This window comes from Primulina tabacum, chromosome 18 (genome assembly GCF_025594145.1).
Source record: "Primulina tabacum isolate GXHZ01 chromosome 18, ASM2559414v2, whole genome shotgun sequence".
NCBI classification, from domain to species: domain Eukaryota; kingdom Viridiplantae; phylum Streptophyta; class Magnoliopsida; order Lamiales; family Gesneriaceae; genus Primulina; species Primulina tabacum.
Window position 1 is genome coordinate 6,219,390 of NC_134567.1, and position 11,321 is coordinate 6,230,710.

Below are 11,321 nucleotides of genomic sequence, written 5' to 3' on the forward strand. Positions count from 1 at the left end.
ATTTAAGGGCTGAAAAGGTTAGGGCAAGAGGGTGAACAAAAATATGGGACTTTATAGACCTAAGGTTTTCGATTTTTCTTCTTAGGAGGACCGGGCTCTTAGCTGTTGTTGGTATTTTTCAAGGGTCCTAAGAGAGTCTAGTCATGGTCCTATCCGGGCTGTGCAAGGGCTGGAATGGAGGGTTAAAGGGTGCTAGCCTTTTTGGGGTCGAGCATGGCTTGAAGTCGTGGGTTTGGGAGGCTGGCCTTGCATGGGCTGTAGAGGCTGGTCTAGTAGAGTCCTAAGGCTTCGGTCATGGTCCTAGGAAGGTGTTGTAGGTTCTGGTTGAGGTAGCCAAGGGCTAAGGGATGAAAGGGCTTAAGGGTCGAGCAAGCTAGGGTTTAGGATATTAAGTACAGAAAATTCCAGCAAGGTTCTAGGATTTTTTAAGGCATTATAATTGGATTGATTTTTGTTGTATAGGGTATGGTTAGGCACTAGTAGAAAAATCGGATTTTACTTCGGCAGGCGTTACTTCGGCAATAATAAATTACGAAGTAATACATTACCAATAACTTCAGTAATAACACAAGCGAAGTAAAAAATAATATATTTTACTTCAGATGTTTAAAAACACGGGATTCACTGTATTTTTTATTATATTTTACTTGGCATATCAATGTTGATGAAGTAAAAAATAAAGAAAATAAGTTTATACTGAAGTAAAAAGATGAACCGATAAGTTTAATTAAAAATATGTCCACACACAGTACTAATCACTATCTATTCCTCTCCATTCGCCATCTATGGTTTTTGCTCCTCCGTTTCTACTCAAATGGCGGATGATGTGCACTATTCGTCAGCCGGTGGAGAATCGAACAAGCGCAAGCACGAAGATCACCAGACTTCGACTTCACCCGCACCGCATAGGGCTACGGGGTTTTCGTCAGGCCCGGACTCATCCGCCCACCCCTACATCTTATAACAGAGTTCCGCCTCCTATGAGCGAGATCGAGTTGGCGAAACAGAAGGCTCAAGAAATCGCCGCTAGGCTTTTGAATAACGTGGATCCCATGAAAAGAGCGAGAGTTGAAAACGGAGCTGGGGGTGGGGGTGGGGGATTTGATTCAACTGATGCTGGTGAATGTTTTCTCTTTAACTAGTTTTTACGTTTTTGTTTTCATTTTCGTTTTCGTTTTCGTTTTCGTTTTCGTTGTCACTTCCATTACGTGATTCTCCATTCGATTTCTGCTTAATTGATCTGTTACTTGCTTTAGTACCATTTTGTGTTCAAACATCGTCTCATCTTTGGTATCCAATGTTTTAACACGAGCTTCGTGCTCGGATTACGTGGTGATCTTCTATTCTTGTGCTTAATAAACTCGAGTTTAATGTATCGATGAGTTTATACTTAACTGTTCAATCTCGTATTGCTTTGATATGAGCTTACGTTTCTTGGTCTCAGAGAATATAGTTTTTACCGGGCTTGGATCTTTTGCTACTTGGTTTATAATTTATGCATTGATTAATATTACTATTAGTCTTACTTTAGTTTATACGTATATGTTCAAGTATGCATGCGATGCCATACGTGAGGATCAGATTACAGCGCTTGCACCCTGATGTCATTTGGTTTGAATGTAGATTTTGTTCAGAAGCCTATGGGCATGGGTCTGAGTGGTCCACCAACAGGTGCATCCTATGGTTATCCTGGTTCAAGCAAGAAAATTGAGATACCAAATGGAAGGGTAGGTGTGATTATTGGAAAAGGCGGGGAGACCATTAAATACCTTTAGCTTCAGTCTGGTGCCAAGATTCAGGTGACCAGAGACATGGATGCCGATCCAAATTCTGTTTCAAGAGGTGTTGAGCTCATGGGTACTCCTGACCAGGTAGCCAAGGCTGAGCAGTTGATTAATGATGTTCTTTCTGAGGTTCGTGTAGTTCAAAACAATTCGACTGCTAATTTTTGGATCAAACTGATGAAATATTTTTATTTTTACTAAGCTGGCATTTGTTTTGCTTAATATTCTCTTGCCACATCACTATGGCTAACATTTGCTTGAACAGGCTGAAGCAGGTGGTTCTGGTGTTGTTTCTCGAAGAATGACTGGGCAACAATCAGGAACTGATCCATACGTGTTTATGGTTCCCAACAACAAGGTAACGATGATGCTTGCTTTTATGTTATTTTTACTCATTTAATTAGGGTCAATGGCAATTTTTAGGTGGGTCTTGTTATTGGCAAAGGAGGTGAAACCATTAAGAACATGCAAGCAAGGATTGTCACTCGCATTCAGGTTGGTTTTCCTTTCGGTTTATAATGCTATTATGTGGTTTGAATATCTGATAGAGCTGCTACTTCTGGTTTTCTGAAAATCCTGATATTGTATCTGTGTTTTGATTTTTTTCTAGTGCCGTGAGTTTTGCCTGTTACCAAATATTTCAGGTTATACCTCTCCACTTGCCACCTGGTGATACATCCAAAGAAAGGACCGTACAGATTGATGGCACTAGTGAACAGATTGAGGCTGCTAAACAGTTGGTTAATGAAGTAATCAGCGAGGTTTGTTAAATGGTTACATATGACTACACTTATCTTTTATGCTTTATGTTCACTGTCATTTAAACTTGACAAGTTATTAACATGATATTAATTTACCTGTTTATTCTTAGTGATGTATCATAGCTTGTGTTAGTTTCCTCATATGAAGTTTTAACTTGTTAAATTTGTTTCACCCTTAATTTTTTTGAAGTGTTAACAATGTATTATGCAACTGTGTATGTTTGTTTGTGTGCCTTCCCTATTTGCCACTTGTACATGTAGAGGATTGCAGATATCTTTGCCACATTTGTCTACCTCTACGGCATGGTTGATATGGAGTCAATCTTGTGCAAAAATGATCCTTGGGTGGAGATCAGATTTTGCAGTTTTATTGTTGAGATAATTGCTTGAGATGAATTGTTGTCATTGTGATATATTTTATATTAGTGATAAAAAAGGAGAATCTAATGTATTTTCTTTTTCAAATTTCAGTTTGCAGAATGCATCAAGAACCAATATTACACCCAATCTCAATATGACGAGGTCAGAAGTGAATGAAGTGAATTTGTTTACTCCTATGTAGGTGCTTAAATGGATGGTGTATGTTGGGATAAATATTTTGTTTGTCATTGTGGATTTTTGGATATACTTTTGGTTTTGTTGATACATTTTTGTGTTATTTGTGGATTGATGAATATGTAATTGTGGATTCATGGATATTCATCATTTTTAGATGGATAATTTATGAATTTAATTATATTAGTGTATTAAGTCATATATTGCGAAGTTTTTCTTTAACAATTACTTCAACAAAATAAAAAATAATGAAGTGTAACAGGTAAATTACTTCGTTGTTATTTGCAAATTGTGAAGTAACATAATATAAAACACTTCAACAAATAGGATAAATGTTGAAGTTATAAATTATATTTACTTCAACAAATAGGATAAATTGTGAAGTTGTTTGTGACTATTACCTCACCAAAAAACACTACGAAGTCTTTCAGATGAATTACTTCGTCACTCAATGTAAATTGTGAAGTAAAATATTATAAACTACTTCGCTAAATAATAATTAAGACGAAGTTATATATAATATATTACTTCATTACTTACAATAATCGATGAAGTAAAACACATTTCTTACTTCGGCACCGGTCCAATTCTGGACCGGTTTTCCTTTGAAAACCGGCCAAAGACTTCAGTATTTTCAATCATACAACTTCGGTTATTATGAGAAGTAAAAGGTACATCTATTACTTCACGTCCATATACTTCGGCACTTAACTACCTTATTACTTCATTGAATATGCGAAGTAAAAAGCGATTTTTCTACTAGTGAGGTGTTGATAAGCTATGGTTCAAGTTTGGCTAAGTTTCGAGTCCATTCGGGTTAAAATCGGGTTGTACGTCTAAGTTTTAAATATGAATTAGGAAATTAGTCGAGGAGCATAAGTTTACATCTAAAAAATATTTATGGGTGTATTTTAAGGTGTTATGTTAGGTTTGGATGGATTTGGGTCGTCGTTTTAAGGTCTAAGGATAAATTTGGAAAGTTGGGGTTTTAGGGGCAAAACGGTCATTTTACACCTGAAAAATGTTAGATGTCCTGGCAGTGCCATGATTGCTATAATAAAGGTTAAAATTTTTATTTCAAATGTTTATGGAGTTTTATGATGAAACGTTAATGCTAAAAGACATGTTGCATGCTTGGTTTAAAAGAAAAATGATTCTTATATGCATGAATTTTTACAAGTGATGGAAATATGAAATGTTGAAGGAGGTAAATTATTTGTGACTAATACGATGATACGATGATATGTAAGGTCAATGCTCATTTGACAGGTGAGAGTGTCATTGATGTCCCCGCCACTAGGTGCCATGGTTATACGTAGATGGATCTATCGACATATAGCTGATACGAAAGTCACAATTAAGGATATGATTTCAATAAAAAGAAAAACATATACCTATATGAAGAAAAGAAAGAAAAGTATATGACGAAAAGGAAAAAGTATGTGATGAAAGGAAAGAAAGTATTTGATGAAAGGAAAAATGTTTAAGTTATGCATGTTCATGAAAAACTATTTTATTAAAATTATCTTCCACTATTGATTGTGAATATACATGTATTACTTGTTATCATGATTAAGATTTGCATAGTCAATAGACTTACTAGGTGTAATGCCCGAGATTTTAGCTTAATACTTTTGAGTTATCATGTATTATGAATAAGGGAATGGAAGAACAGACATGGAGAAGCGACGTACAGATATGAGTATATTACTGAGATTTCTGTCAGAAAAGTGATTAAATTACACAGAGTATCGAGAGTTGATTATATCAGACCGTGATTTTGGTTGACTTTGCACGTTTGGCAGAGTGTACAGTAAGAGTAGGGTACAAGATTACATCTGAGTACTGCATATCATTCACCGACTGGCGGACAGTCAGAGTGGATTATCCAGATTTTGAAGAATATGCTTAGAGTTGTAGTGCTTGATTTAAGCACTATTTGGCAGGAGTTGTTGTCATGTCGTGAGTTTTCGTACAAAAACAGCTATCTAACGAGTATGAAGATAATACCGTTTGAAGCGTTGTACGACAAGAAGTGTAGATCCCCTTGTTATTGTAATGATATCTCTGAAATACTGGAGATTGGACCTGATATGATCAGAGATATAACTGAGGAAGTGAAACGGATTCAGAAAAGAATGACGACAGCTCTGAATAGATAAACCTAATATGCCAACGTCAAAAACAACGACCAATGGTATGTGATATAGGAGATTGAATATTGAATTGATTTAGCTTGAACAGACTTGATAACAGATGACGATGTTGATTTGTTGTGAGCTGTTAGTTGGTATATACGAATGTTGTATAGCCAGTATTTTGAGATTAATTTTATCAGAATTACTTCGAGTTATATCTCTTGAAGTATTACTCCAAAATGGAATCAGAATCAATAGAATAAAGATAGTTCGGAACGAAGACTACTCCATTGTTGAAAGTTCAAAGGAATGGTTAGGACATCTAGGAAGTTATTTAGAAGACAGAATCTGGAATGAAATAATGATTCTAGAATTGTTTCTGTGGAGTAAGTTTTCTTTTAGCTTCTGTATAAATATCTCCTTCTTTTATCAGATTTGGTGTCTGATATGATTACCTATGATATACGAATTGATTGCCTGTGATTTCGGGGACGAAATCGTATCTTAGGGGGGATAACACCTGTTGTGGGGACCCAGACGCTAATCAAAGTTTTTAATCGTTCTTAGAATTAATCAATCAATTATAATAAACAGGGTCTAAATTTTTTTTTAAAAATATAAAGCGAAAACTTTATGTAAATCAATCTGAATTACATATCAAATATAAACATACAAGTCATGTATTGTCTACAATAATTCAACTATGTTCAACTACATATCAGTGCTGACTCCTAATTTACTTCTGAGCCCGGATCTCCACGCTATCTAGTCCAGCCTCGTTCTCTTCTTGACCCTGATCCTGTCCCACCTGTTGTCATGCACACATACAAACAAGACAACAGCCGGATAACTCCGGTGAGAATTACATTCTCAGTATAAATCATGTATACATGCAATCATATAAACAATATAAAAGCATATAACAGATATTCATAACATGTATCAAAATCAGAATCATGAATCAAATATTCATCACATGTATTATAATCCTAAACATGAATCAATATCAAGAATAATTTATATTCTAAACATATACCATCATCAGGAACATAATTCAATATCAAGCAATGAATCACTCTCCGTGATTCTCAGACTCGACTCAGTCCTAATCTAGGGATCCCGATCGGAATAAGAACATGCACCCACCTACACTCCTGATCGGGGTGGTGGTATGTTCTTATTCACGGACTTTGGCTCTTTCCATATCGAACACCAGTAATAGAAGAAACTTCAATTCTATCCACTCCGATATAGCCAAACGTCCGGTGTCTTGACCTAACCGTCACAGACTTTGGCATTTTCACCAATATCCTATCCTGTGACAATGTGCAATGTGCCAGTGACGATTCCATCACTATCCGGCACTATTGTCACAAGATTTCTCATTCACAATTAGGCGTATCTGCTTAATGACTCAATACATAAATCAATAAGTCAAAGGTATCAACCTCATACAATTGCAAATATCGATTCAATAAAGTAAAGTATGTGATTTTGGGAAACTCAAATCAATCGGACTCGAGTTGTGCAATCCCACATCAACATAAATTTATACATTTGTCTTCGCGGTCTGACGATGTTGAAGTCCCGAATTCAACTCTGTCCATACCCAATGTCTAGTTGTAGCCTGCGTCGATAGGAATTCAGTACTGAAGTCGGATTCAAAATCTGACGGGCGGATCGAAATAGAAAGGCGTAGGGATATTTCTTCTCAAAGCTTCGCTCCCTTTCTCTGAAATCTGAGGAACAATTCGTGCTTGCTATATATATATATACATATATACGTTGCATGTAAGGCAAGTGGAGCATTGTGCGTACTGCACGTCTCGCCGCGGGTGTGCAAGCCCTTGGACCGCAGGTGCGCTGAGCGTGCTGTACTACTTCCACAATTTCAGAAGGCACGACCGCGGGTGCGGTGCATTTTTGACCGCGGGTGCGGTGCCTCTACTGTAGCAAAACCGCGGGTGCGGTAGATTTTATGGCGCGGGTGCGGTGACCATTCTGTATCTCTTCCAAAATTTCCTATGAACCACCGCGGGTGCACTGGTCTTTCTTCTCCAACACTATACTTTGCAACTAAACTCAAATTGCACGTCGCTTCTCCATGTCTGTTCTTCCATTCCCTTATTCATAATACATGATAACTCAAAAGTATTAAGCTAAAATCTTGGGCATTACACTAGGTATGATCGATGCAGGTGAGCATTATGTTGATGTTAATAGAGGTTTTGATGGTTGAACTAGATGGACTGAAGGTGCACATAACACGAGGACCTCCACTAGTTTTCCGCAGAATTACTTTTATGATTTAAGTTTACTTTAAAAATTTTATGAATTATGATGCTTTGAGTGGTTCTGAGAGATTTAAGAGTTTATGCTTTATTTTGAAAAATACTAGTTTTAGGTTTGATTAGGTGATTTACGATTTCACGTTTTGAATTTCAATTTTGGGATTTTCAAATGATAGGTTGATAGTTATTTAAATGGCAAAAATATTTCTATATATATGTATGTGGTTCGGCCGAATGATTTAGGAAAAAAAATTCTAGTACATTTTAAAGAAAAACTAGTAGTGAACGTTTCAGATTTGGAGAAGATCCCTTTTCCTGTTATGTTGAAGAAACCAAGGTCGCAGAAGACTAAGCTAATTGCAACTCCGAAGCTCTTCCTGAGCTCCGATTGTTTCCATCAGGAGCTGAGCAACCTCTTCTAGCTTTTCCAATTCAGTATGTTCAGCCAGCTGCCCCCCAAAAACAGAGGACTGCAGCTGACTATCCCTCCACAATCATCTGAATTTGGAGGGAAACTGAAACTATCAGTAATTCCAGCTCCTCTCACAACAGTTGTGCGCCCCACAGTTCTACTTCCAGCATACTCAAAAGTCGTAATCATCAGAGAAGAGGTCGACACAACTGTTTTAGCACTGGACTTGCCTCATGCCCTAATTGATCCGAAGGGCAAGGCAAAGATGATTGAGGACTGAAACCCAGCAATGTCATTCAAATGAAAATTGATCTTATTATGCAAGCTATTAATGAGCATGCTGAAATGAAGCTGGAACATTACGACGAATGGGTGAACTTTAGAACAGTCACTCTTGCAAAGAAACTGAAGAAAAAGAAAGTTATGGAGAAGTTCATTTCTCTAGAATCAGCTGTCATGAAGGATGTCAAATCCACCATATTGGCCCAAGCCATGGAGAGAAGATCATACTTCTTTGATCTTATGCGAATCAAGAGTTTGGCTGAGGTGACAACTGAACTGAAATCAAACCATGATCCAGCTGGTCCTACTACCTATCAAGATGTAGCAGTGTTTCAACCACTGGACTCTGATCTCATCTCCCTTCAGATGAAAATAAAAAATTGGGAGATGGGATAGCAATTTCTTGTTCCAGTACAGACCAGCAGTTCAAAATCAGCTGTGGAGAAATTTCCAACTGAGTCAGCTGTGGAGAAATTTCCAACTGAAATAGCAGAGGAGCAACTGATGGCCCAGCAGAAGCAGAGTTTGTTGTGGTTCAACCAGTTGAACCAGTTTCAGAAGTTCCTCCTCCACTTTCCACCGATGATCAACCCTCCTCTTCTGCAGCAGTGATTATCCTCCAAATATCTGAACCCATGGTGTAGCCATCTACATATACTAAAGATGACCTGCTGCAATCAGTCGCTGAGGATATTCAAATGGAATACAAAGATGATTCAACTGCAAATGAAGTTGTTTAACCTACTGAAGATCAAGCCATAATATCAACAATAAGGGCCGAAGGTCAAAATGAAGATGTTCTAATACCAACTGAACAATTTATTACTCCCTCAGTCTAGGAACCTTCAGCAACACCAGAATTTCCATCAATCAACCAGCTGCTTCATGAGACTTTCTTTATATCTGAAACCACTCTTTATATGTTTGATGCTCAGACGACTGCAAAAGCATCTAGCTCCGCAACTGATCAACAGGATCACCCTCCTAGTCAGTCAGTTCCAGAAGCAACAGTAGAAGAACATGCAACTAATATTGACCAAGATGTTTCCCAGGTCATCTTGCTATGGTGGAATTCTCTAAGAAGAGAGAGGGGAAAGAAAAAGTGCATACTGAAGTTTTTTCCCCTGAATTTCCTCTAGGAGCTGATATTATGTTGGACACCAACATTTCAAAACTAAACAATCTTGGTTCACATATCAGTCAGATAAAATCTACTCAGCTGCTACATTCTTTAATTCTGGACACCATAAAAGAACATACAATGAAGTACTTGAAGAAGCTAACTAAGGATGGAGTTGCTCTATTCGAATCAGTTGAAAAGATTAAAATAGTCTCAATTACACTTTCTACTCTGCTCTCCTCCCAAGAACAACTTAGCAACCAAATTGATTTTTTTCATACAAGTCTGTCTAAAAAGATTGACATAATGCAGAATAAATTTGTCGAGGCATCTGCTCAAGTTAGTTCACCATTCCTTCTCTTCACTAGAGTGACGGGTGTTGACTGAAAGGCGGAAGAACAAAAGACAAAGGCAGCAGCAGCAAGAAACAACAAGAGAACAAAAACAGACAAGCCAACTGATAAAGGACCAGCTGAGAAGAAGTCGAAGAAATGATTCGTGTCCTAAGTCAGTTGTTAATCTGGAGAATATTTTTTGAAATGTTAATACGAATCTGTACTTTCCTCTTTCAAAATTTATAAAATTGTTATTGTTGAATTATGTACGAATTTGTACATTATTTTATCTACAATAAGTTTTATTCTTTATCATAAGTTCACGAAATCTAAGTTTTGTCAAACACCGAAAAGATTGAAATTGTTAGAATATTATAAGTTTCAGAGTTTGACAAATTAATCAAGAAGTGAACTGAAGAATCTAACTGATCGAATAGTCGTACAGTCATAACTGAAGACCTCGTTCTGGCTTAACTGAAAAAAACTTATCAACTTAAGTATTCATAACTGATAGGACATCAGTTATAACTGATAATGCCCAACTAAACTTCTCAGCTAATCAGCTGACTTCTAATCAGTTAGCCACGTCATCAGTTAAAGGATCATTAGACTGACTTACAGGTCGTACGAAAGCAGAACAGTCCGAATACCTCGTGCTACTGTCAGATAAAGTAACTACATGACAATTCAACGGATATTTGTCATTAAACGCTCATTAAATTAATTTAATACGACCGTTGGGATCGAAGACTATATATATATGATTGAATCAGTTGAAGAAGGTTAGTTACTACGAGTAAACACACAAAATAATCAAACTACAACCTTCAATTAGTTGTGATACCTTTCAAAAATATTTTATCAGTAGCATTCAGGCTACCAATTTAGAGTGTTTCAGTTAATAACTGTATAAGAGTTGTTAGACTAAGAGTATCAGTTTGGCACTGTATAAGACCAACTGAAGAGGATTATTACAATCTGTTATAATATATCAAATTCCTTTAGTGAAATCATATCTTTGTGATAGAAAGGGTGACATATGAGCATTTGAAGTCTCCGAACATCCATAAAAACTCCCGTGTTCATTTCAGTTACAATTTCAGTTTACACTAAGCATTCAATCTATATTTCAGTTTTATTCCGCACTACAATCAGTTGACTGATCTATATCGACAAACAAGATTCTAGGATCAGTTCCTCAAATAACCGATTCACATATCAGAAAAGAATACAAAAATCTTAAGTGTTTATTCAACCCCCTTCTAAACACTTCAACTACCTTAACTGATCCTATAATGGAGGTTCTAAGTAATAAGGGACTCTGCGGGTGCTGTTTTCTCATGGATTGCAACAATTACACTAACAACCATCTCGCTACTGGTGTGAAGGGAATCGTACTCATTTCATGTCATTTAGATAAAAGATAAGTGATTATAGATAAAATAGTAGAGGGATCGAAATAAAGAATGAAATCTCAGGAATCAAAGCAAGAACTCGTGCAAATGAATAGTGAGAATAAGCGAGTATCAGTCGATGGATGAATTAATCAGTAGTAGTAAATTTATTCCACTATGGTAATCATTTAAAAGCTATGGCTTCCAATGGTAAGTTTCTCCAGAAACAAACTCAATCCCTCATTAAAA

At 36.8% G+C, this 11,321-nt stretch overlaps 1 pseudogene; it reads left to right on the forward strand.

Moving 5' to 3' along the window:
- Positions 1 to 762: 762 nt before the first annotated feature.
- On the forward strand, positions 763 to 3,203 carry LOC142532924 (uncharacterized; annotated as a pseudogene).
- Positions 3,204 to 11,321: the final 8,118 nt, after the last annotated feature.